The sequence below is a fragment of the Scyliorhinus canicula genome, chromosome 15 (genome assembly GCF_902713615.1).
Source record: "Scyliorhinus canicula chromosome 15, sScyCan1.1, whole genome shotgun sequence".
Lineage (NCBI taxonomy): Eukaryota > Metazoa > Chordata > Chondrichthyes > Carcharhiniformes > Scyliorhinidae > Scyliorhinus > Scyliorhinus canicula.
Genome location: NC_052160.1, coordinates 12,208,339 through 12,232,757, shown reverse-complemented (window position 1 = coordinate 12,232,757; position 24,419 = coordinate 12,208,339). Strand labels below are relative to the sequence as shown.

The 24,419-nt window shown below is 47.8% G+C and overlaps 1 long non-coding RNA gene across 1 annotated transcript in view; it reads right to left on the bottom strand.

Annotated features, from left to right (window-relative positions):
- Positions 1–23,112, bottom strand: part of LOC119979039 — a 47,210-nt gene extending 24,098 nt beyond the window's left edge. The window contains exon 1 of the long non-coding RNA XR_005463626.1: positions 23,040–23,112. This is a non-coding gene — a long non-coding RNA (uncharacterized LOC119979039). The remainder of the gene's footprint in view (positions 1–23,039) is intronic.
- Positions 23,113–24,419: the final 1,307 nt, after the last annotated feature.

Here is a 24,419-nt window from a genome sequence, read left to right as displayed (position 1 = left end):
ACTATGTCCAGTGGCCTTGACATCGATTGTAATGAAGTGCTTCGAGAGGTTGGTCATGAGACACATCAAATCCATACTCCCAGAATGCCTAGCTCCACTGCAATTCGCATACCACTGCAACCGCTCCACAGCAGACACCATTTCCCTGGTCGTACACTCATTCCTGGAGCATCTCAACAGCAAGTCTTCTACGTTAGACTCCTATTTATTGACTATAGCTCCACTGTCAACATCATAATCCCAGCCAAGCTCATATCAAAGCTCCAAAACCTAGGACGGCTCCTCCCTCTACAACTGGATCCGCGACTTCCTGACCCACAATCAGTAAGGATAAACAACACCTCCATGATAATCCTCAATACCGGGGTCCCGCAAGACTGTGTACTTAGCCCCCTACTATACTCCCTATGCACACATGACTGTGTGGCAAAGTGTAGTTCCAATTCCATCTATAAGTTTGCTGATGACACGACCGTAGTGGGTCAGATCACGTACAACGATGAGTCAGAGTATAGGAGGGAGATAGAGAACCTAGTGGAGTGGTGTAACAACAACAATCTCTCCATCAATGTCAGCAAAATTAAAGAGCTGGTGATTGACTTCAGGAAGCAAAGTATCGTACACACCCCTGTCTGCATCAACGGAGCCGAGGTGGAGATGATTTACAGCTTCAAATTCCTAGGTGTGCACCAACAATCTGTCCTGGTCCACACACGTCAACGCCACAAACAAGAAAGTACAACAGGGCCTTTACTTTCTCAGGAAACTGAGGAAATTCATCATGTCCACATTGACACTTCCCAATTGATAATAGGTTTTGGGGGGGTATCAGGTTACCATTTTTTACAGATGCACCATAGAAAGCATCCTATCTGGCTGCATCACAGCCTGGCATGGCAACTGCTTAGCCCAAGACCGCATGAAATTTCAGAGAGTCGTGAACACAGCCCAGTCCATCACACAAACCCGCCTTCCATCCATTGACTCTATCTACACCTCCCGCTGCCTGGGGAAAGCGGGCAGCATAATCAAAGACCCCTCCCACCCGGCTTACTCACTCTTCCAACTTCTTCCATTGGGCAGGAGATACAGAAGTCTGAGAACATACACTAACAGATTCAATAAACAATAAACAAACCCAATCCAAACCAATCCTTAATTGGAAAAAAAATGATTTGGGTACTCTAAATTTATTTTTAAAAAATTTATGAGGAGAGATCATACAAATTAGGCCTGATTTCTCTAGAATTTAGAAGGTTAAGAGGTGATATGATTGAAGCCTTCAAGATATTAACTAGAAAAGACAGGGTAGATAACGATAACCTGTTTCTACTGGTTGGAGATTCTAAACCTAGGGGGCATAATCTCGAAATTAGGGCCAGACCGTTCAGGAAGCATTTTGACGCACAAAGGGTGGTAGAGGTTGGAACTCTCCCCCACAAACAGCAGTTGAAGTTAGATCAGTTGTTAATTTTAAATCTGAGAGATAAATCTTTGTTAAGCAAAGATATGAAGGGATGTGGGCCAAAGGCAGGTATATGGAGTTAGGCCGCAGAGCAGCCATGATCTCATTGAATGGGAAAGCAGGCTCGGTGAGGCTGTTCCGATGTTCCCATGTTCCTATCGTCCCTTCCAGACTACTAAACCATGCTACTGTGACACGATAGTTTAATGGAAGAAAGATGTCCGACCAAAAGAATGGGAAAAAGATGGTTGCCTCCTGTATAACAGCACATGAATGGCGACGGTAGCAAACGCAGCCTTCTGTGTAACTGGGGCTGGTTTAGCACACTGGGCTAAATCGCTGGCTTTGAAAGCAGACCAAGGCAGGCCAGCAGCACGGCTCAATTCCAATACCAGCCTCCCCGAACAGGCGCCGGAATGTGGCGACTAAGGGCTTTTCACAGTAACTTCATTGAAGCCTACTTGTGACAATAAGCGATTTTCATTTTATTTCATTTTTCAACTACCGTGCACTGGCTTGTTAGCATTTATAGCAGCATAAATTAACAAAATAGGAACCATTCATAAAGTGCATGTAAATATTAATCATGCATTTAAGAGTGAATTTTATTGTGACATGGTCTCACGCAGACCACATTTTTTCAGCAATGTTTGCTCAGGCATTTCACAAGGGATTATGTTGCAACATCAATAAAATGTGGTTACATTTGACTGGGAGGAGGTGGGGGACTGGCAGATGGTTAGTTAAGGAAAGACTAAATATGCACTATAATTATTTGGATACAGAAAAATGAAGGAAATTCCTAACCGGTTCCTTGAGCCAGCAGTTTCACAACGCCACAGGGTTTCAGATGTAGAAAGTTTTCACTAGTGTCGTGGACAGTATACTTTCATAAAGCTCAATGCGTATTACTGGGTAAGAGTGAAATGGAAACTATACTTGGCACCTGACCCTAAGTATGACTGGCTTTAATGTTCTCGCTCATTGGGAAACTGTTCCCACCCCAGAATTGAACAAATCAATGGGCGGCACAATGGTTAGCACTGTTGCTCCATAGCACCAGGGACCCGGGTTCGATTCTGGCTTGGGTCACTGTCTGAGCGGAGTCTGCACGTTCTTCCCGTGCCAGCGTGGGTTTCCCCGGAGGCTCCGGTTTCCTCCCACAGTCCAAAGACGTGCAGGTTAGGTGGATTGGCCATGCTAAATTGTCCCTAAGTGTCCAAAGGTTAGGTGGGGTTACGAGCAAGATTGGACCAAGGTGGACTGCTCTTTCAGAGGGTCGGTGCAGACTCGATGGGCTGAATGGCCTTCTTCTGCACTGTAAGGGTTCTGTGATTCTAATATCAATTTAATACTGTTTAATTCTCCCATTCCAAATTGTGGTCACTATGGAATGGCAGAAACATGTGGGTTCTCATTCCAATCCGAAGTGGGTGTTGTGACCATGTGCACTGGATCGGTCCATGATTCTGATTCACATTCTGCTGCAGTGGTTTTCCGCTGCCTTCTACAGTATAGCTGACCAGAAAACTCTCCCGTGTTTACAGCTGCCGCCAGGCGTCTTGGGAGGATTTGCTGGCTGATGATCAACCTTGTTCTGAATATGGCCATCAAGACCCAGATTGGAACTTGAAAATGGAGCTTCTGGCCCAGAGACAGGCACGTGACCAGTGAGCCAGACACCTAGGCCCACTCCACAAATATCTAGGCTGACATTCCAATGCAGCATTGAGGGAGTGCTACTCTGCAAGAGGTGCTGTGTTTTCAATAAGGTGTTAAAGGAAGGTCCGACTTGCCCTCTCAGGTGGATATTGACACTCCAATGGCGTGGTTGAAGATCAAGGGAGTTATCCTTGGCACCATGGTCAATACTCATGCATCAATCGACATCTCGGAATCACCTTATCCGGTGTTGATCACTTTGTTGTTCAGGGGGCATTACTATGCGCAAATTGACTGCCACATTTCCTGCATAGATTTCAAAAATACTTCATTGTCTATGAAGCACTTTGAGATATCCTGTGGCCATGATGGGTTCCACGCGAAGGCAAGGCTTTCTTTCTTTGTCGAGCTATTAAAATAGGCGTCCCCCGGCATGACTGAAGGTAATAAAAAGTCCTCCGGAGGTCAGTGGTGAATGACCATTTTCAGCTGTGCCTGACAAAGAGGAAATCAAAGTTGCCCCGTCTCTAAATCATCTCCTGCCAGCAAGGGGAATGGCAGCTGCCTCTAGCTGGTGTGCCAAGGAACTGCCAGGAGAAACATTTCCACGAGGGAGGAACTACACCTTGCCAACACCATCTTGCAGCTTGAATAAGGAACAATCAAATAGCACCAATATGAATGCATATTTTAGATTCTATTAGATGATTTCCTGAGGATATGCAAAATGAATATTTTAGACCTGCCCAACGATTCTTCTTAATATTAAAATTTAATCGGAAAATGCTGCTGACCAAATGTCCCCAATGCTTTTTATTTGGAGCTCACAATCTTCAAGGCAGTCAGCTCCCCAAGTTACACTCAGCCATTCTCTTCACCTTCATGCTGTGGCTCAGTAACTATCACCCTCACCTGTCCAGAACCCCACCGCAGAGGATCGAGAAGATAGAGAACATAGAACATAGAACACTACAGCGCAGTACGGGCCCTTCGGCCCTCGATGTTGCGCCGACCCGTGAAACCATCTGAAGCCTATCTGACCTACACTATTCCATTTTCATCCATTTGTCTATCCAGTGACCACTTAAATGCCCTTAAATTTGGCGAGTCTACTACTGTTGCAGGCAGGGCGTTCCACACCCCTACTACTCTCTGAATAAAGAAACTGCCTCTGACATCTGTCCTATATCTACCACCCCTCAATTTAAAGCTATGTCCCCTCGTGTTGGTCATCACCATCCGAGGAAAAAGACTCTCACTGTCCACCCTATCTAACCCTCTGACTATCTTATATGTATCTATTAAGTCACCTCTCAGCCTTCTCCTCTCTAACGAAAACAACCTCAAGTCCCTGAGCCTTTCCTCGTAAGACCTTCCCTCCATACCAGGCAACATCCTAGTAAATCTCCTCTGAACCCTTTCCAAAGCTTCCACATCCTTCCTATAATGTGGTGACCAGAACTGCACGCAGTACTCCAGGAGCGGCCGCACCAGAGTTTTGTACAGCTGCAGCATGACCTCGTGGCTCCGAAACTCAATCCCCCTACTGATAAAGGCTAGCACACCATATGCCTTCTTAACAGCCCTATTAACCTGGGTGGCAACTTTCAGGGATTTATGTACCTGGATGCCGAGATCTCTCTGTTCATCTACACTACCAAGAATCTTGCCATTAGCCCAGTACTCTGCATTCCTGTTACTCCTTCCAAAGTGAACCACCTCACACTTTTCCTCATTAAACTCCATCTGCCACCTCTCAGCCCAGCTCTGCAGCTTATCTATGTCCCTCTGTATCCTATAACATCCTTCAGCACTATCCACAATTCCACCGACCTTCGTGTCATCTGCAAATCTACTAACCCATCCTTCTACACCCTCTTCCAGGTCATTTATAAAAATGACAAACAGCAGTGGCCCCAAAACAGATCCTTGCGGTACACCACTAGTAACTGAACTCCAGGCTGAACATTTGCCATCAACCACCACCCTCTGTCTTCTTTCAGCTAGCCAATTACTGACCCAAACCGCTAAATCACCTTCAATCCCATACTTCCTTATTTTCTACAATAGCCTACCGTGAGGAAGATAATGCAAGTCGACACTCCGCCGACTACCTGAGGGTCGCTGCTGCGAGGCGGCTGGCCCAACTCATCCTCAGGGAATGGCCGAGGTGCCCCAGGAGGTCTCAGCTGATGTCCGCAGCTCGCCTTTTCCACGAGGATAACGCTGGACCATCTTCCAACCAGCAAAGTTACCGGGTTGACAGAGATGTACTGAGAACAGGTTGCAGATGTCACTGCACAGCGTGTAGCACCTAAGTATGGTAATTGCTAGCCTCGGGGAATGCAAGTTAAGATATACACTCTTGGTTCTCGAGGGATGCAGCCCAGTCTAGAGAACTCTGTTGCATCTCTTGACGGAAAAGTGGGCCAAGAAACATGTTGACAGCTCGCCTGTTTTATAATTATAACATAAAACGGGCGCACACTTGTCCAAGGTGGCAGCCATGTCTGGGGTGGGATGTGTGAGTGTGCACTGCCAACCATAATGGACATTTAGACATTTGGTTCCTTTGCAGATTCTTGAATAATTCAACATATCACACAGACCAATGAATAGAAGAATGGAAATTGTCTGTTATTAAAGGATGCCAGATCACGCTGGAAATTCAAATTGCCAAGAATCTGTCATTTCCAGTCGAATTCACACCCAGGACAGAATGTTGCATTTCTAAATCCGATAAAGGGGGGGGGGGGGGTGAAATTCAATAGCCACAGAGCAGTACGATGGCAGCAAAAACGATTCATTATCACTTGATTTCACACAGCCGGCTCAAAAACAGACACGGCACATATTGCTGTAAAGAGAGACAAATGGTCGAAGTTTTCCATCATGTACGGGTCAGGACAAATGCAAGGATGGCAAATTTCAAACGATCACAACGGGCTCGATTTAACGTAATAATGACGTTAAAAAAAATGTCCATTTGGGCAGGGTGTTTCTCGTGGCGTTCCCTCCACAACCGCATTATTGGTGAGATCGTATTGGGCTGGTTTAGCACAGTGGGTTAAACAGCTGGCTTGTAATGTGGAACAAGGCAGCAGCACGGGTTCAATTCCCGTACCGGCCTCCCCGAACTGGTGCCGGAATGTGGCGACTCGGGGTTTTTCACAATAACATCAGTGAAGCCTACTTGTGACAATAAGCGATTACTATTTAACGCTACTTATTGCCGGAACTGAGCCCCCACAAGCTTCTCGCCATTCTTGGCTGTCTCGCCTTCTGATTCGCCAGGCGTGCGCCCCAGCAGCTGGCTGCTAACAAGGGGCAGCTAATTTTAAACGCTCCCTTACCACTCACTCCCAGTGAACACATAAGCACAGCAGCGCGCAGACTGGCTCCTCGCTTTGACGATGTCGACCTGACCAGGTTTCTAGACGCAATGGTGGCGAGACGGGACATCCTGTTCCCCCGAGGGGGTTGGAGGCCTAGCAGCCTGGTGACCAACACCCCCCTTGGGAGGCAGTGGCAGCGGCTGTCAGCGCGTGCAGATCTCTGCTGGGCGCAACACAGCGATTAATTCACACCCAATAATTTATACGACAGAAGAAAACAGCGTTTAGCTCCCAGGTCATTCAAAAACAGTGCACGGTTTCAACACATCCTTCAGCTAGTGGGTGGTGAATCTGTGGAACTCTTTGCCGCAGAAGGCTGTGGAGACCAATTCACTGAGTGTCTTTAAGACAGAGATAGATCGACTCTTGATTAATAAAGGGATCAGGGGCTATGGGGAGAAGGCAGGAGAATGGGGATGAGAAAAATATCAGCTGTGATTGAATGGCGGAGCAGACCCGATGGGCCGAGTGGCCTAATTCTGCTCCTATGTCTTATGGCCTTTTGTTTGCAGAGAGTGGGTCTCTGTGTACGAATGTCACTTCTGGAAAGTGTAAATGAACCAATGGAACAATCTCAAGTGAGAAATATATCTGAATTATTTTCATTCTTAATTAATTTAGTGGACAGCACAGACGAGTGATCTGCACATGCTGAGACATTGGGCATGGCTGAGGGCAGGACAGCGGGCAATGGCAGCCCAAATGGCAGCTCTCTGGACAGGGAGTTCTGCTGCCGAGGACTCAGATGAGCATGTCGATGGGGGAAGGCTGCAGAATAATGTTGATGGGTTTGCAGAGCATAATGTTTGGTGCATTGGGAAGCTGGTACACAAGCCTGAGATCGATATCAAGGAGACTGGCAGAGTCCAGCACGAAGTTGGCACACGGCTTTGAACAGCGACTTTGCAGCCTATCCTTTCCACTGTGGGTCTGTCTGCCAAAGAAGGATGCCAGCTATCACTGGAAGTTCAAATCGTTCCCAGTCTACTTCACACAGAATATTGCAGTTCTAAATCACATGAAGGGGGCTGAATTTGACAGCACCAGTAAACAATTGTGGGGATGGTGATGGATCAGTACACGTTGATCACACTGTCTGTTTCTGCAGCACAAGTGGATAGCACTGTGGCTTCACAGCGCCAGGGTCCCAGGTTCGATTCCGGCTTGGGTCACTGTCTGTGTGGAGTCTGCACGTTCTTCCCGTGTCTGCGTGGGTTTCCTCCGGGTGCTCCGGATCCCTCCCACAGTCCAAAGACGTGCAGGGTAGGTGGATTGGCCATGCTAAATTGCCCCTTAGTGTCCAAAACAAAAGTTAGGAAGGGTTATTGGGTTACAAGGATAGGTTGGAAGTGAGGACTTGAGTGGGTCAGTGCAGACTCGAAAGGCCAAATGACCTCCTTCTGCATATATGTTCTATGTTGCTGTCAGCTTATTGCAGTGGCTTCAGCATTTAGACCGAATGCTTCTGATTGGCTGGAGGTGACAACTGGGGCCTAACATTGCGAAGGACCAGCACTGGTTAAGCATAGCCTGCCCTAATTGAAAGCCTGCATCTGTTAAAAGGGGAGTTGCTGTGGCTGGATGGGGGCTGGCTGTCTTTCAGGAGCTGAATTTGACCTGGTAAACAGATCAAACTGGCTCAACATGGGAAAATGTGGGTACAAAGTGTTCATACACTGCGCAGTGAGCCTCACGTGCGGAAATGAAATGGAGGAGAGTTACCTTGTATCCAAAGGGGTCAGAAGATATTGAGAACAGATAGTCATATGGATTAATGCCGGGACTTAAGCATTGAGGAACTGGACACAGTGTGGGAAGAATTTTGATAGCCTCACTTGAGCGATCAGAGTTGTGAACAAATGCCATATTCTGCCCACTGCATCACCACCCTCAGAAGCCTCTGAATTAGCCATCATTCACCTACATAAACAGTGCTGGATGGGGTCAGAAATCCTTCCTCCTGCTTAACCTGCGCTCGGCTGTGTGAAGTGAAGAAAGAGCATTGACTGGAATATAGAGACCTGGAATGATGCCGCTGGAGTTGATTCAACATTGCATCACAAATCTGCTGTGGATACTCTTGCTGGCTGTTTCTCACGCACACTAACTCACTCACCAGTATGACATCCAATCAGATTCATCCCAAAAGTGTGGACTTGGGCAGCAACACCATTTTTGACCTCGTTGAGCCTTGTACCATTCGAAAAGCCCGTGCATAATTAATCCTAATTCTGTCATCTAACGTGAACAAGCAGCATCCATCTTAGCTGCAATGACTTTCAACAAATTTATAACAATGTTTGAGCACAATGGGGCATTAATTCCAGCTTCGTTATGATAATTATGGGATGAAAGATTTGTTACCAACTCTAACATTTGTTGGTGAATTGCAGAAGCAGTCAAGCCCCTCCTATTTATTGCTCAGTCGGATAGTAGCTAACCTGAATCTCAACTCGATCTAACCACCTTTTTCTCCATGATCGGTGTTAACTTTACAGAACAAACATCTATCAATTTCAGCTCCAAAGGACCAAGCAGTCATGGGCCACTGCGTCCATTAGCCTTTCTGATTGTTCCTTTGTCTGTTCCTGTATGTGGGCATTTTGTGATTTGTTTACGTGGGCAGCTACATCTCTTTGGTCTTGCACAGATCCTGGTCTCTCACCATTAAGGAAGAAAACGGCCAGTGGTTAGCACTACTGCCTCACAGCGCCGAGGTCCCACTTTCGATCCCGGCCCTGGGTCACTGTCCTGTGGAGTTTGCACATTCTCCCCATGTTTGCGTGGGTTTCACCCCCACAACCCAAAGATAGGCACGGTAGGAGGATTGGCCGCGCTACATTGCCCCTTAATTGGGAAAAATGAATGAAAAATGAAAGAAAAAAAGAAAAAAAACAAAAGGAAGAAAATGACTATGGTCGGCCTTATACGTTGTCAGTGAAAGTGCAAATGGAAAGAGCCAGGCACCTTTTATGCGACAGTTAGTATTAAGAAGCATTCACCGCATGCACAGATGCTGCAAATGGTGGCACAATGGTTAGCACCGCAGCCGCAAGGCGACCGGGACCCAGGTTCAATTCCGGCTTTGGGTCACTGTGTGGAATTTCCACTTCCTCCCCGTGTCTGCGTGGGTTTCCTCCGGCTGCTCCGGTTTCCTCCCACAGTCCAAAGATGCGCAGGTTAGGTGGATAGGCCGTGCTAACTTGCCCCTTTTCATCGAAAGATGTGCAAATTAGGTGGATTATGGGGATGGGGAGGGGAGTGGGCCTTGGTAGGGTGCTCTTTCAGAGGGTTGGTGCAGACTCGATGGGCCAAATGGCCTCTTTCTGCACTGTAGGAATTCTATGTTACTCGATGTTGATACCTGGAAGTTATGTGTGGCCTGGACTTTCAGAGTGAGTTCGACCCACAGTTTACCCTTAACAAAATGATCCATCTATCAATGGCCACCAGAGCTATCATCGTTTGTATACCCTATGGTACAAACTCAAAGCAATACCCACGAAAAACAGGTACAAGTCCAGGAAATTATGGAGCAGTGATTTAAAACACCGTTTATACTTAACATCGGTAAGTGGATCACAAACACTACTTTTCTCATTTTTGTCCCTATGAGATTATTTCAGTTCATTTCTGGTGGATGTCTGGATTATATTTCGGCAGCATTAGGGCCAGGCACCTGCAGCAGTGCCCAGAGTAACGCAGCAGAGGATCCAATACATCTTTGATGAAGGCCTTCGAGGCCTACTGGATGCAGCACTGTGCAACTGGATTTTACGCCCTAAAACTACAACACTGCGCTGAAAATTCAAATGATTAACAAATTCCAAAGCTGAAGGACTGCAAAACCCTTTGCTCATGGTTCCCCAATGCTACATAATTGGACTGCGGTTTAGATGGCACTTGTGGGTGGGTACACAGGCATGTGGACCCATAAATTAGGGTGCTGTGCCATTGGTGGCATATCAGCTGCTGAACCACCCACCCCATCCTTCCATCGTCTTAGACGTGACTGATGTTTGGATTTTGAAATACAATCATCAGTAAGTGTACTACCTGGCTTCTCAACGTCATGTAACCTCTGCTACACGGGAATGTGATACGGACTGGAAACATTAAGGGGTGGATTATAACGGGGTTCCCAATCCAACAGAGAATCGGACATCGGACTAAACTCCTCATTTTAAAAGATTTCCTTGATTTAAAATGTTATTTGCCAGCTCCCCACCACATGATCTTCATTAAATATTCATACCTCGTTGGCATCACATCAGCGAGGTTTACAACAGGTTTGGCCAAGTGAGGACCAGTCGAGAGGACCCCTCCGGGGGGGGGGGGGGGGGTACAGAGGTACATATAGCCCTCAGGGGGGAGAGGGACTCCGCCTGGAACACCTGGCATTGCCATATTGGCACATTGCCATGTTGGCACAGTGCCAACCTGGCAGCACCAACCTATGCCAGGAGGGCAGTACCGGGGCGGGCCCTAGAGGGAGCCCCATGTGGGGTGGTTCATAGATGTGCGGTGGGGTGTGGAATGCTGGCGAAGATTGTTTGAAGGGGGGTGGAGATGAAGCTGGCAAGGAATGGGGGAGGGAGTGGGAACGTCTACAAGGATTGTCGGTGGGGCGGGGAGGGGAGGTGATGGGAGGGCCCCTGATATCTCCATGATGGGGACTGTCATGCTGCAGCGCTGATCAGGGTATCCTTTAAAGATGGCGCCCCTGTCTCTGTGGAGCCGGCCGCTGGCTCTATAATGCCCCCAACCCAACAGATGGCGTAAGCCAAGCTCATTCTTTCTTTCTTCAGAAAGGCTCAATATTTGGGGAGAAAACTGGCTTGTGCAACTGAAGCCTGACACTTTGCCAAACTCTAGTAAGATTCCACACTGTCTCCCTCGTCTTTTGTTTCTCTCCCTCTGGGGACTTTTGTTGCCCTTTCTCTTGGCGCATTTAGGATTACCAGACCAAGCTTTCGACTTGTGCCAGCTGAGATGACTGGAAGTTGGATCCCATCCACGACCGGGAACATTATATTTTATTCTTACCATTGTGTTGAGTTCTCAGACTGATTGGTTCTCTGTATTTGTATTGTGCCATCATGTGGCCTAAACTTTACTTTGAGGGTTTTGCTTTTGCTTCGGCACGTTGGGAAGGATACGTTGGCCTTGAAGGGAGTGCAATGTAGGTTTACAAAAATGATACCTGGATTACAGGGATTAAGTTAGGAGCAGAGATTACCCAAATTAGGCCTGTAACAGTCTGATTGCCATGTTGCAAAATAATTGTTTTGCCATCTATGCCTATGATCTTCCCTGAGTCTTTCCATTCATTAAAATTGTATCACTTATAGTATACTATGTCTCCTTGTTGAAAAATGGCATCTGATGGCCGTACATTATGCCTCAAAGCTCTGCGAATTCTTTCAGAGAATTCTGCTTCCAAAAAAGCTTTTCTACTGTTATGTAAATCATTTAAATGCTCAGCAAAGGTCGAGCTAATTGTAGTCCCTTCCCAAGCTGGAGGCTAGTCATCAAAAATGGATGGAATTTTAGGATTTCTACCAAACACTAATTGATAGGGACTGTAGCCCCCAACCATCTGCAACAAATTATTTGCAAGTACCGCCCATACCAAGGTTGAATTTAACTTGCAATTTGGTCTATCTGCCAAAATTTTCCAGAGCATGCCATCTATTACTGCATGGTTTCTTTCACACACACCATTACAAAATAGGCTTTCCGCAGCCGTATTCATAACTGTGATATTTAGGTTTTCACACTTTTCCCTAAACTCATCATTAGCAAATTCTCCCCCGCTGTCTGAAAGGAATTTTGCCGGTGGGCCCATTCCTGTCCCTATCCATTTTTCCACGATCTGATCCAGGATTACTCTTTTCTTTACTTCATACAATGGTTCATTGACTAAATATGGTTGCTAAATCTACAAAATGCAAAAGCTTTATCCCAGATCTTAAGGTCCATAGCCACAATGTTGTTAAAATCCCTGGCCAAAGATTGGGTTACTGTCGGTCGTGATGGTGTCCTTCTGTACTTCCTACAAACCTCACAGCGATTACTAACCTGTTCTATCAGCTTAGTATAGTCTTCATCCCTTACCCCTGCATCCTTTAATTAATTTTTCAGCCTCCAAGGAGACAGATGCCTATGCAGTTTTAATACAACAAGCTTTTTATCAGCTAAAGTCCCACTTCCAGCTGCCAATATCACATCCTTAACAACTGCACCTGAAATACTATTTGTCAGTAATGGAATACAATAGTGTCCCGACTGTGTAAATTGTAAGTCCACCGTCTTTCCAACAACTGTTTCCTTATCCTGTTCCATATCCAGTTTAATGTGTGCTTTCTTCATTGACGGTCTGCTAAGAACCAAAGGTATCTCACTTGATACAACATCCGTGCTAATGAAATGATTCACTCCGGCAATATTGCAAGGGATCACCACTCTTTTCAGTGACTTCAGAGTATTATCATCCCCAAACCTGAAACTTGTGGAACTTTCAAATTCCTTAACATTGTTACGATTTTCAGCATTCAAAGAGTCCAGGTAACATTTTAACCAGTCAATTCCCTACACAGTAGATGTGCAGACACTGTCCAATACAGCACAATTGAAGGATTCTGCAACCAATACCCTCATTATCGGAGTAAAACTTCTCGTTAATAGGACAATGCCTTCTTTCTGGTCACTATCTTTTTCCTCTTCTGACTCTTCCGTATCATGTGTCACTTCAAACACTATTATAACGTGTTGGACAGTTGAAAGCATAACGGTATTGAGAGTCACACTGAAAACATCGATTTATCATACCCCGGGCATTTCTGGGATTCATTTTCCTATTTGAAGTCTCCATGTCCCTCCTCCTACTATAGGTTTTAAATGGGTTTCTGTCCTCATAATTTCCAGGTCCCGATCTCCTTCCATGTTCTCGGAACGTGTTCGTAGCCATCCGATCTCGCCATCCTGTCAGTCGTGTGTCTTCCATAGTCTGCTTTATTGCTGACTGACCCATTTGTGACATAAGAGCCACAGGAGTTGAATGTTTCCCCAGAAACCTCTTTAAGGCCTCTATTATCTGATCAAATAATGTATCATTATCCGCAAACTTAACTCCTGTCAAAACCAGGAGCCTATCCATATTGGTCACTCTACCACAGTCCAGTAACATCAATGCCAACACAGACTGTGGAAATTCCAGGCGGTGTTTGTGCTGCCTTCTGTATAATCTCCTAAATTCCATTACGTAGTCCTCAATAGAGATATCCTCTGTTTTCTGGAATCTATCAAATTCTGACCAGGCTTCATTCGCACTTAACAAATCATCCTTTTGATAAATCTGATCCATAAAACATAATAGTGTCTCTAGACCTTCTTCTGAGTCTAATTGTTCCAATTCCAGCTCAGAAAACACTTTGTTTCGGATTTTACTGTCATAAGGTGGAGAAAGAGCCAATGCCATACCTTGCTTTCTCTTTCCCAAGGCAGTCCACATAACTACTGCACTTCTCCATTGGTCGTACGAGCCCATTTCAGAAAATACTGGTGGATGGTCATGTCTGGCCATCTATATCCTAGGTTCAGACATTTTTTTCTTTCTACCTTCTCACTCACTCTTTGGCTGATGCAGAATTATTTTTTTTTCTGAAAAAGTATCTTTCAACCCTTTATTTACACAGCAACCATCCTCGGCTACCACTGTTAGTCTCTGGCTGCTGTTGAGTAAAGAGTCAACAGATCTGCTCCTTTTCCCAAAAACCTTTATTTTTCTTTGAACACACTCGCACCAAACTCTATCATCACATCACATGCCTCAAAGGCCACCTGTAGCCTCTTTACATATCAGTGCCAATTATTGGATCAATGGGACATCAAATTGGAATGTTTCTTAAGCCATTCCTTAACACTATCCACCATTCCACCTTCCTACTCTTACCACAAATATCAGCATTGGGGTCTCCCTCCCCCAACAAACAGAACAGGAACCCCTCCCCAAATGCGGCTCCCAGAGGGCCCATTCCAACATTTACGCCTAGCATAGGTTGACACTGTCAGTTGGCCAGATTGGCACTGACATGAAGAAACTGTACGATTGAAAGATTATGTTTCAATCAAGAGCAGAAACTGACTATTAGAATGAATAGCTGTGAATGCATGGGAGAATTATAGAATTTACAGTGCAGAAGGAGGCCATTCGGCCCATCGAGTCTGCACCGGCTCTTAGAAAGAGCACCCTACCCAAGGTCAACACCTCCACCCTATCCCCATAACCCAGTAACCCCACCCAACACTAAGGGCAATTTTGGACACTAAGGGCAAGTGATCCAAGCCGGAATTGAACCTGGGACCCTGGAGCTGTGAAGCAATTGTGCTATCCACAATGCTACCGTGCTGCCCCTGCAAGAAGTAGGTATATAGTGGATAACTTGGGTAACTCACAATTACACATGATTGTGCATGCAATTTTGCCTTTGGATCACTGGAATAAGGAGGATGTGTGGATCTTTTGTTTGGTATAAAAAAAATGGGAGCTTGGGTTTGGAAATGCAATCCAAGTGTACCACTTGGCGTCCCATAGTAGTCATAAAGTCTGGGGGAAGCCATGGTACAAGCAGTTGAATAAGAACTTACTATGATGAAACACTGAAGAAGTTTAACTATCTTTAAACATGAACCAACCGGGGACACTTTGATAGAGTGGCCATCCATTGTCAATGAATGTGTACTAAAGGGCCTCATCCTGACACTGCTGTAATGGGCAGTCATTGAGGCTTGTGTCTAATGTGTAACCCAGCAGGTTTAACCCAGTGGGCTGCCGCTCAGCAAAAAGGGTTGTTGTGTCAATCGGAGGCCCCCCTCCAATAGTTTAGCATTCACCCTTTCCTCCCCACCCTTCCCATCATGCCCCACCCCCCCAGACCACTCCCCTTCTCCTCACCTTGCGGGGGCCTATCAGCCTATCCCCGCTGAGGTCTCAGACTTGACTGACTATCACGGCCCACTGCTCAATGCCACCTCCTTGGCCTACCTGCAGTACCTGCAGTGACCACCTCCCCTGCTTGGCGCTGCTGGTGTGAAAAACCACCAGTCTCCAGTTGGCCAGAAGCTCCACAAGGCAGGATGTCCTTAGTAGGTGGACACAGGTCCTTACATTAATTAGAGAGGAGTCACCTGAAAAATTAAAGCCGGGCTGAGTGGATGCAGGCTGCTCCCCCCCCCCCACTCACCCCCGCCCCCACTGCCCCGATATTAACCCTGGTGCCCTCCCCAGTGTAAAACCCAGCCAACAGATCTGCTGGACTGTTCAATCTGACAAAATGATAGTGAATATGATATATTCGAGGCAGAATATATTATTCGAGGCAGAAGGCCTTCATTGTAAGTCAATACAGGCTCACGTAGCCGAGAGAATCACCAGAAATGAATAAAGATATATTTATAATGTGCTCCTGCAATGTTCTGGAGGTCTTGTGGTGCGGTGGAGAGCATCCCTGCCTCTGAGCCAGGAACTCCCGGTTCGAGCCCCACATCGGGACTTGATGGCCAAGGAAGGTGCATTCATAACGGGAAAAAACAGGGTGAGTGTCAATCTGCCAAATCTTTCCAAACACGCCAATGGCTGATGGTATGGTGTGGGAGAGACTCCCGCTCAGCCACCCTTGATATGGAGTAGCGCACCTCAAGCTATAAGCCCCTCAAAGACAGATTAGTGACCTGTGCCAGGAAGAAAACCTTGCCGTGGGAACAGAAGACAGTCTGCCTCAATGCATTAAGAGGTGTGGGAAGAGAAATGACAACTGCTATGTTCTGAGTTATAATTGGTCTACTCTAGCCACTATGCTAATGGAATCATTCTATACCTGTGAGGAAGATTGGATAGTTATTGACAACAGGCCATAGAGCCTGAGTAATAGAATAACTGAGGAGAAACTCTTTCTGAGACAGGAGGGTCAGTATTTCAGAGGTTTAAGGTGGTTGAGGAAATTGGCAAATGAACCACAGGTTAGAAACCGGGACATGCCTTTGAAGCAAGTGAGTCATTGTGAACTGTAACACACTGCTCGAACACGATGGAAACAACTCTAATTGTAACATTCAAAAGAGAGTTAGGTAATATTTACAGTTGGTGTTATAACTGGATGGGAAAATCCCGGAATGGAACCCTGGCTCAAAAGACTAATTATTAAAATAAAACACGGAGGAACAGAGGCGTAGGAGTGTTAACTAGTTTGAACAACAAGAAAAAAAAATATTGATTGAACATGAAGGCTTTGGGCAGCACGGTAGCATAGGGGTTAGCACAAATGCTTCACAGCTCCAGGGTCCCAGGTTCGAATCCCGGCTTGGGTCACTGTCTGTGTGGAGTCTGCACGTTCTCCCCGTGTGTGTGTGGGTTTCCTCCGGGTGCTCCGGTTTCCTCCCACAGTCCAAAGATGTGCAGGTTAGGTGGATTGGCCATGCTAAATTGCCCTTAGTGTCCAAATTGCCCTCAGTGTTAGGTGGGGTTACTGGGTTATGGGGATAGGGTGGAGGTATGGGCTTGGGTAGGGTGCTCATTCCAAGAGCCGGTTCAGACTTGATGGGCCAAATGGCCTCCTTCTGCACTGTAAATTCTATGAAAATTCTATGGGAAGTTCGATTATAATAAACAATACGCACAGATTTTAAGATTGACACAGATTACAAAGTGCATCTTGAGCTGCAATGGTCTGATAAATACAAAGTCCCTTTCAAACACACAGATTGCCTGTGGTCAAGTTAACACACCCTGTTCTGAACCCAAGTGAATGTCTGTGGACCTATTCTTAGAATCCCCCCCCCCCCATCAAATGATTCTTGTACCATGAGACATCTTGAGCTGGATTCTCCGCCCCGCTGCGCCACATTTCTGTTTCAGCACGCCGGCGGGATGCTCCATTACGCCGGCAGGTCAATGGGATTTCCCATTGTGGGGCAGCCCCACGCCGTTGGGAAACCCCTGGGCAGCCGGCAAAGCGGAGCATCCCGGCGGCGAAGAATCCAGCCCCTGGTCTCCCTGAACTCACACTTCCGCGTGAGTGCTTTCAAAAGTCACAATTTCAAATGTTCTTTTCTGGATCACAAACCCTCCACTGACAAAGCTTCTGCTTTTGGTGGAGGAGAGGGATTGAATTGGCGAGGGTTTGGGAAAGAGGTGGGCAATTAAAGATCGGGGTGAGGGGGGTGGGTAGGTTCGGTGGGAATGGATGCAGAACGTCAGGGAAACGGAGCTACGTTCTAGACCGATTTCTAAGCTCATCGACAAAGGGAACAATGGTGACACGAGAAGAAATATTATTTTGCAGCAAGGGGTTTATATATGTAATTCTCTGCCAGAGAGTGTAGTGCAGGCAGATTCAATCGAGGCATTCAGGAAGGCCTTGGATTATCTGTTTTAAAATTCATTTTTACAGGATGTGGGTTTTGCCGGCCAGGCCAGCATTTATTGCCCATCCCTAGTTGCTCTTGAGAAGGTGGTGGTGAGCTGCCTTCTTGAACCGCTGCAGTCCGTGTGGTGTAGGCACACTCACTGTGCTGATAGGGAGGGAGTTCCAGGATTTTGGTCCAGTGACAGTGAAGGAACGCCGATATATTTCCAAGTCAGGATGGGGAGTGACTTGGAGGGGAACCTCCAGGTAGTAGGGTTCACCGGTATCTGCTACTCTGGTCCTTCTCGATGGTAGTGGTCGCGGGTTTGGAAGGTGCTGCCTAAAGATTATCGGTGGGTTCCTGTGCCATCTTGTAGATGGTACACACGGCTGCCACTGTGAGTCGGTGGTGGAGGAAGTGAATGTTTGTGGATGGGGTGCCGATCACGCAGGGCTGCTTTGTCCTGGATGGTGTCAAGTTTCTTGAGTGTTGTTGGAGCTGCACTCACTCAGGCAAGTGGAGAGTATTCCATCACCCTCCTGACTTGTGCCTTGTAGATGGTGGACAGGCTTTGGGGGGGGGGGTCGGGAGGTGAGTTACTCGCTGAAGGATTACGAGCCTTTGACCTGCTCTTGTAACCACAGTATTTATATGGTGAATCCAGTTCAGTTCCTGGTCAATGGTAACCTCCAAGATGTTGATAGTGGGGGATTCAGCGATGGTAACGCCATTGAACGTAAAACAGGGATTTTGGTTTGATTCTCTCTCATTGAAGATAGTCATTGCCTGGCATGTGTGTGGCGCGAATGTTACTTGCAAAGGAAGAATGTGCAGGGCTGTGGGCCGAAGGTGAGGGAATGGCAACCTGTGTGCGTTGCCCACTCAGAGAGCTGGCGCACACAGGACAGGCCGAATGGCCTCCTTCAGTGTCGTGACAATTCTGGGAAACTCTGTGGACGTTGCAACCATTGCTGTGGCTGCCGTCTGTGTATTGTTAAAAATAAACATTCAACCTTCAAATTGGCCAAATGAGACGGAGAGCTGGAACCTGGGACAGGGCAGAGAAACGTTATTAAAATTGCATCATTGCGGAATGGATTTTCTTCAAAACATGCAGGTTTTTCCATCAGATAAAACCATTACTTCACTGCCAACCCGGTTGCCAACAGGCTGGAGTTGTTCAGCTTTACACACCACCCAACTGCCGCACGCACCCCTGACAATTTCAGCACCTTAGAAATCAAGCTCTTCAGAAACTGCTTAATTACCAAAATCTACCCAATTAATGGGGCAGTCGGCACCTTTCTCCCGCACCTCCCCTCTCTCTCCTCCTGACCTTGCAGTAATCAGCAGAGCCGGGAACAGAGCACGATACCCTAACACAAGGCGTCGGAGTCATTTGATTTTGATTGTCTGCCTCCCTGTTGTCCTGATTCAGCCCGTGACAGTCCAGCTCTCGGTGATTGGAGCTTGTTCAAAGTGATTGCAGACCATTTGGACAGGCTGTAATGATTAACGAGTGAATTACAGCTTCTCTCTCATCATGGCAGTTTAGCTATATCACACGGCTCTTGATTTTTAACGTGTTACACAGTCATTCATTCAGGAAATTCAATTTGGTACACTGGGTCACGTCGGTTTGGTGAAGTGCCGCAATGCCAGTGCATCCACCAGGTGGAGTGCTGGCCAGCACTGCAAAGAGTGTGGAATCGTTTTTATATCCCGACTACAGAGCGGCGACTAAAACCCAGGGCCGGATTTGTGAGGAAGCCAGAGGTTAGCTCAGATACGATTGAGAGATGGCCCTTGTGATGAATGGTATCAGTAGCTGCTGGAACAGTACCTTACCTTTAATGCATTGGCCCTTTAAGACCGGGCTTGGAACCCTGGGGGACTCCGCATCTGGCTCCGCCCCCAGGAAACGGTATATAAGATGAGGTCACTCGGCAGCATGTGATGAGCACACTTCTCGGCTGCTGTTCAGTTCTCAGATGATTAAAGCCTTTGAATTACCAATCTTCTCTCCTGTGTCGTAATTGAGGGTTTCTCAATTTAATCATCAGACGCATCAAGATGGAAAGCGCTCTAAAGCCGGAGTAACTCAACCTGGACGCTCGGTCGCTTGAAGCCCCGGAAATGTTTAAATATTGGCTGCGGTGTTTTGAGGACTATATTGACTCCTCAGCGACTGATATCGACGGTGCTCGCAAGCTGTGTTTACTACATGTGGGTTACCGACTCTCCTCCGCAATCGAGAACGCTGCAAATTATGAAGCTGCGGTCGAGATACTGAAGAAACGCTTTGTGAAGCCGATTAACGAGGTACACGCCAGACATTTGCTCTCAACCTGCAGCCAGCGTTCCGGGGAAACTCTGGACAAGTACGTGGAGAGACTCACTGCGCTCGAGAGGAACTGCAACCATAAAACAGTGACGGCAGAAGCCCACATGAACTTGCATATTCGCGATGCTTTTGTGTCCGGTATCAGGTCCTCGTACATCCGGGAGCGGCTCCTAGAAGACGGGGCAAAGGATCTCCAAGGCACGGTAACGCTCGCCTCTTCTCTAGAAACGGCCCACCGTAACCTCTGTACATACTCCGCGGACCTTGCAAACCCCTCTCGATCCCCTCCAGACTCGGCCACGCTACAGGCCTGCGCCGCGTGGTGATCCGCTCACTCCGGGGGTTCCCCGTGATATTTCTGTGGGCAAGGCCAGCACCCACGGCAACGTTTCCCGGCCCGCTCCGGGATCTGCAACGACTGCGGGAAGGAAGGGCACTTTGCTAAAGTCTGCCTGGCTGGACCCAAAGGCCACAAACAAAAGCCTCACCAGGCCCAGAAATCAAGCTCCCGGCCTCACAGGGCCCGCATGGCGGCCGGACACGGCCACTTCCGAAGCATCATCGACCTCGTGTGAGTCATGGGGTGGCCATCTTGGCGGCGGCCATCTTCGAACCCCGACATGTGCGACCGACGGCGGTCCCCATTTTGTGACTCCATGCGGCCATTTTGTGAGTCCGTTCTAGCCGAGGACTCTGACTACCCGCAACTAGGAGCGATCACGCTCGATCAATCGCGGCCGAAACACCTGTGGAACTCAATGATGCGGGTGCGAATCAACGGCCATGACACTCCCTGCCTATTCGACTCCGGGAGCACGGAGAGCTTTATCCATCCAGACATGGTAAGGCGCTGCTCCCTGCGCACCCACCCCGCCTCCCAAACTATCGCCCTCGCCTCTGGGTCCCATTCAGTACAAATCACGGGGTATTGTGTCACTGACCTCGCAATTCAAGGTGCTAAATACTCCCGTTTTAAACTTTACAACTTTCCTCAACTCTGCGCCCCCCTGCTGCTCGGTCTGGACTTTCAGTGCAGCCACCGGAGCCTGACACTGCAGTTCGGCGGACCCCTGCCCCCACTTACGGTATGCAGCCTGGCAACACTCAAAGTTGCGCCACCCCCCCCTTCGCGAACCTCACTCCCGACTGTAAGCCCGTCGCCACCAAGAGTCGCCGGTACAGTACCCAAGACATGACTTTTATCAAGTCAGAGGTTCAGTGGCTACTAAAAGAGGGGGTCATAGAGGCCAGCAACAGCCCTTGGAAGGCTCAAGGATTGGTAGTCCGCTCCGGGGAAAAGCAACGAATGGTAGTGGATTATAGCCAGACCATAAACCGCTTTACGCAACTCGATGCGACCCACTTTCCCGCATAGCAGAAATGGTGACTCACATCGCCCAGTATCGGGTATTCGCCACGGTCGACCTAAAATCGGCCTACCATCAACTCCCTATCCGCTCAGAGGACCGCCCCTACACGGCTTTTGAAGCAGCCGGTCAGCTGTCTCACTTCCTCAAGGTCCCTTTTGGTGTCACAAACGGAGTCTCCGTTTTCCAGAGGGCGATGGATCAAATGGTGGACCAGTACGGCTTATGGGCTACCTTCCCGTACTTGGACAACGTCACCATCTGCAGCCATGACCAGCAGGACCACGTGCAAACCTGAGGAAGTTCCTCCAGACTGCCCGGGCCCTCAACCTCACCTACAACAAAGAGAAATGCGTGTTCCACACAACCCGGCTAGCCATCCTCGGCTACGTTGTGGAAAACGGGGTCCTAGGCCCGGACCCCGACCGCATGCATCCCCTTAAGGAACTCCCCCTCCCCCATAGCCTCAAGGCACTCAAACGGTGCTTGGGGCTTTTCTCCTATTACGCCCAGTGGGTCCCCAGATATGTGGACAAAGCCCGGCCACTCATTAAGACCACGGTTTTTCCTCTGACGGATGAGGCCCAGTCGACTTTCAGCCGTATCAAGGCCGACATCATCAAGGCTGCCATGCACGCGGTGGACGAAGCCATCCCCTTCCAAGTAGAAAGCGACGCATCAGACGTCGCCCTGGCTGCTACCCTCAACCAAGCGGGCAGACCAGTAGCGTTCTTCTCCTGAACCCTCAACGCCTCGGAAATTCGACACTCTGCAGTCGAGAAGGAGGCACAAGCCATAGTGGAGGCCGTGCGACACTGGAGGCACTACCTAGCCGGTAGGAGGTTCACCCTCATCACCGACCAACGGTCGGTCGCCTTTATGTCGATAACGCACAACGAGGCAAAATAAAGAACGACAAGATTCTGAGGTGGAGCATAGAGCTCTCCACCTATACGTACGATATTAAATATCGCCCGGGGAAGCTCAACGAGCCGCCGGATGCCCTGTCCCGCGGCACGTGCGCCAACGCGCAAAAAGACCGCCTGAGAGCCATCCACGATGACCTCTGCCACCCGGGGGTCACCCGGCTTGCCCACTTCATCAAGTCCTGCAACCTACCTTACTCCACAGAGGAGGTCAAGGCCATGACTAAGGCATGCCAGATCTGTGCGGAGTGCAAACCGCAATTCTACCGACCAGACAGGGCCCGCCTGATAAAGGCCTCTGGGCCCTTTGAGCGACTAAGTGTGGACTTCAAAGGGCCCCTCCCATCCACCAATCGCAACATCTATTTCCTCACCGTTATGGATGAGTTCTCCCGCCCCAGAGTCCAGTCAAAGGTAACAGCTGTTGATGCAAAGCCAGCAGAGAGAAGAGCAAAGCTAATCAAATAAACTCACCGAAGGAAAGCCAGAGCTGCGGATAAAAACAAAATAACCCATTAAATCTTCCTTAATCCACCTTCCTCACAGAATGGAAATGGTCACTTCTTAAACTCGTTCTCGTGTTTACATTGAAAAGCTACTTACCGTCAGCAATTATGTGGTCCAATTAACTGTTGACCAATTTCCACGCGTTTCGCTGACATGTTCCCCTAATAATGCTTAACACACTCTGCAAAGTTGGTTCAGACTCTCACACGGCAGGGAATTACTGACTGAAGCCCTGTTGCTCTCGTGAATCATTCATAAATTCATTTTCATTGACGCCAGTGGCTATACCCTCGCTGATAAAGAGCATGTTGGGAGGATTTCAATTTTGACACTGAAGTGCAGTCTGTTTAGATAATCAAAGCTCCCTTCACCAGGGTTTTCATGCCCGCTCTTTCCTTTATGTATAATACATGGAAAATGAACAGGATGCAGGTATGTAAGCCTCATGGATCACCAGACTGCGACAGGGCAAACCTGACAGCAGCACGGCTAAAGCTGAGTTGGCTAATGGCACTCGAATTAAATTGGGTAGTGTGCAAATTGGGTGAAGTGTCTCGATATGGCCGCTCTGCAGGGGCAAGCTACATTTGGCAAGCAGAGCATCAAATACACCAAGGCTCGATGAATTTGAGAGCCTCTGTCACCAGCCGTTGTGCTCCTGTGAAACAGTTTCAGATGTGCATCATTGAAAAAAGGGTTAGTGCTTCAAAATATGTTTGTAAGATGGTTATGTTTTGGGACTGTGTTCGATTCAAGATAAAATGGAATTGTGAAGGGGTCCATGCATCCTGCCCAAAAACAAGCTTGGGTTGTTAAAGGAAGAGCAGGAGTTGGGAGGTTGGGGATAGTGAGCTGGGGATGAAGAAAGAGTACAAGATATTAACGCCTGTAGACAATGGGAAGAGCATTTGTGCTTGCTTTGTTAGACTGCAAGTGTCACAGAGAGATGTGAGAAATGCCGGGATTTATAAATGGTTGTATTTCAAACTGCCTATCTAATTCTAAGACAGAATGGAGCTGGAGGCTTTGAAGCTAGTTGATCAGCATTCTTTCCTGGATAGAAGGCCCATGTGATTCACAGTGCCATGAAATTTGAGTGGGGACCAAACCATGGAAATCCATTATAATATGGTCTACAGGGTTTTCTTAAGATATTAGGTAGGTCAGTCTACAAGAATGTATGTGTGTGCGTGAGAAAGAGACAGAGATAGTAGCAGCCAGTGTTGACTATTCGTCATGCTCATGGAGGTGAGAGCTCATACTTGGGTTGAAGAAGCCAAGTTTGCGAGGATTTAAATGAGGCTGGAGGATTCACCTAGCTTTGGCTGGATGCAGGAATAACTTCAC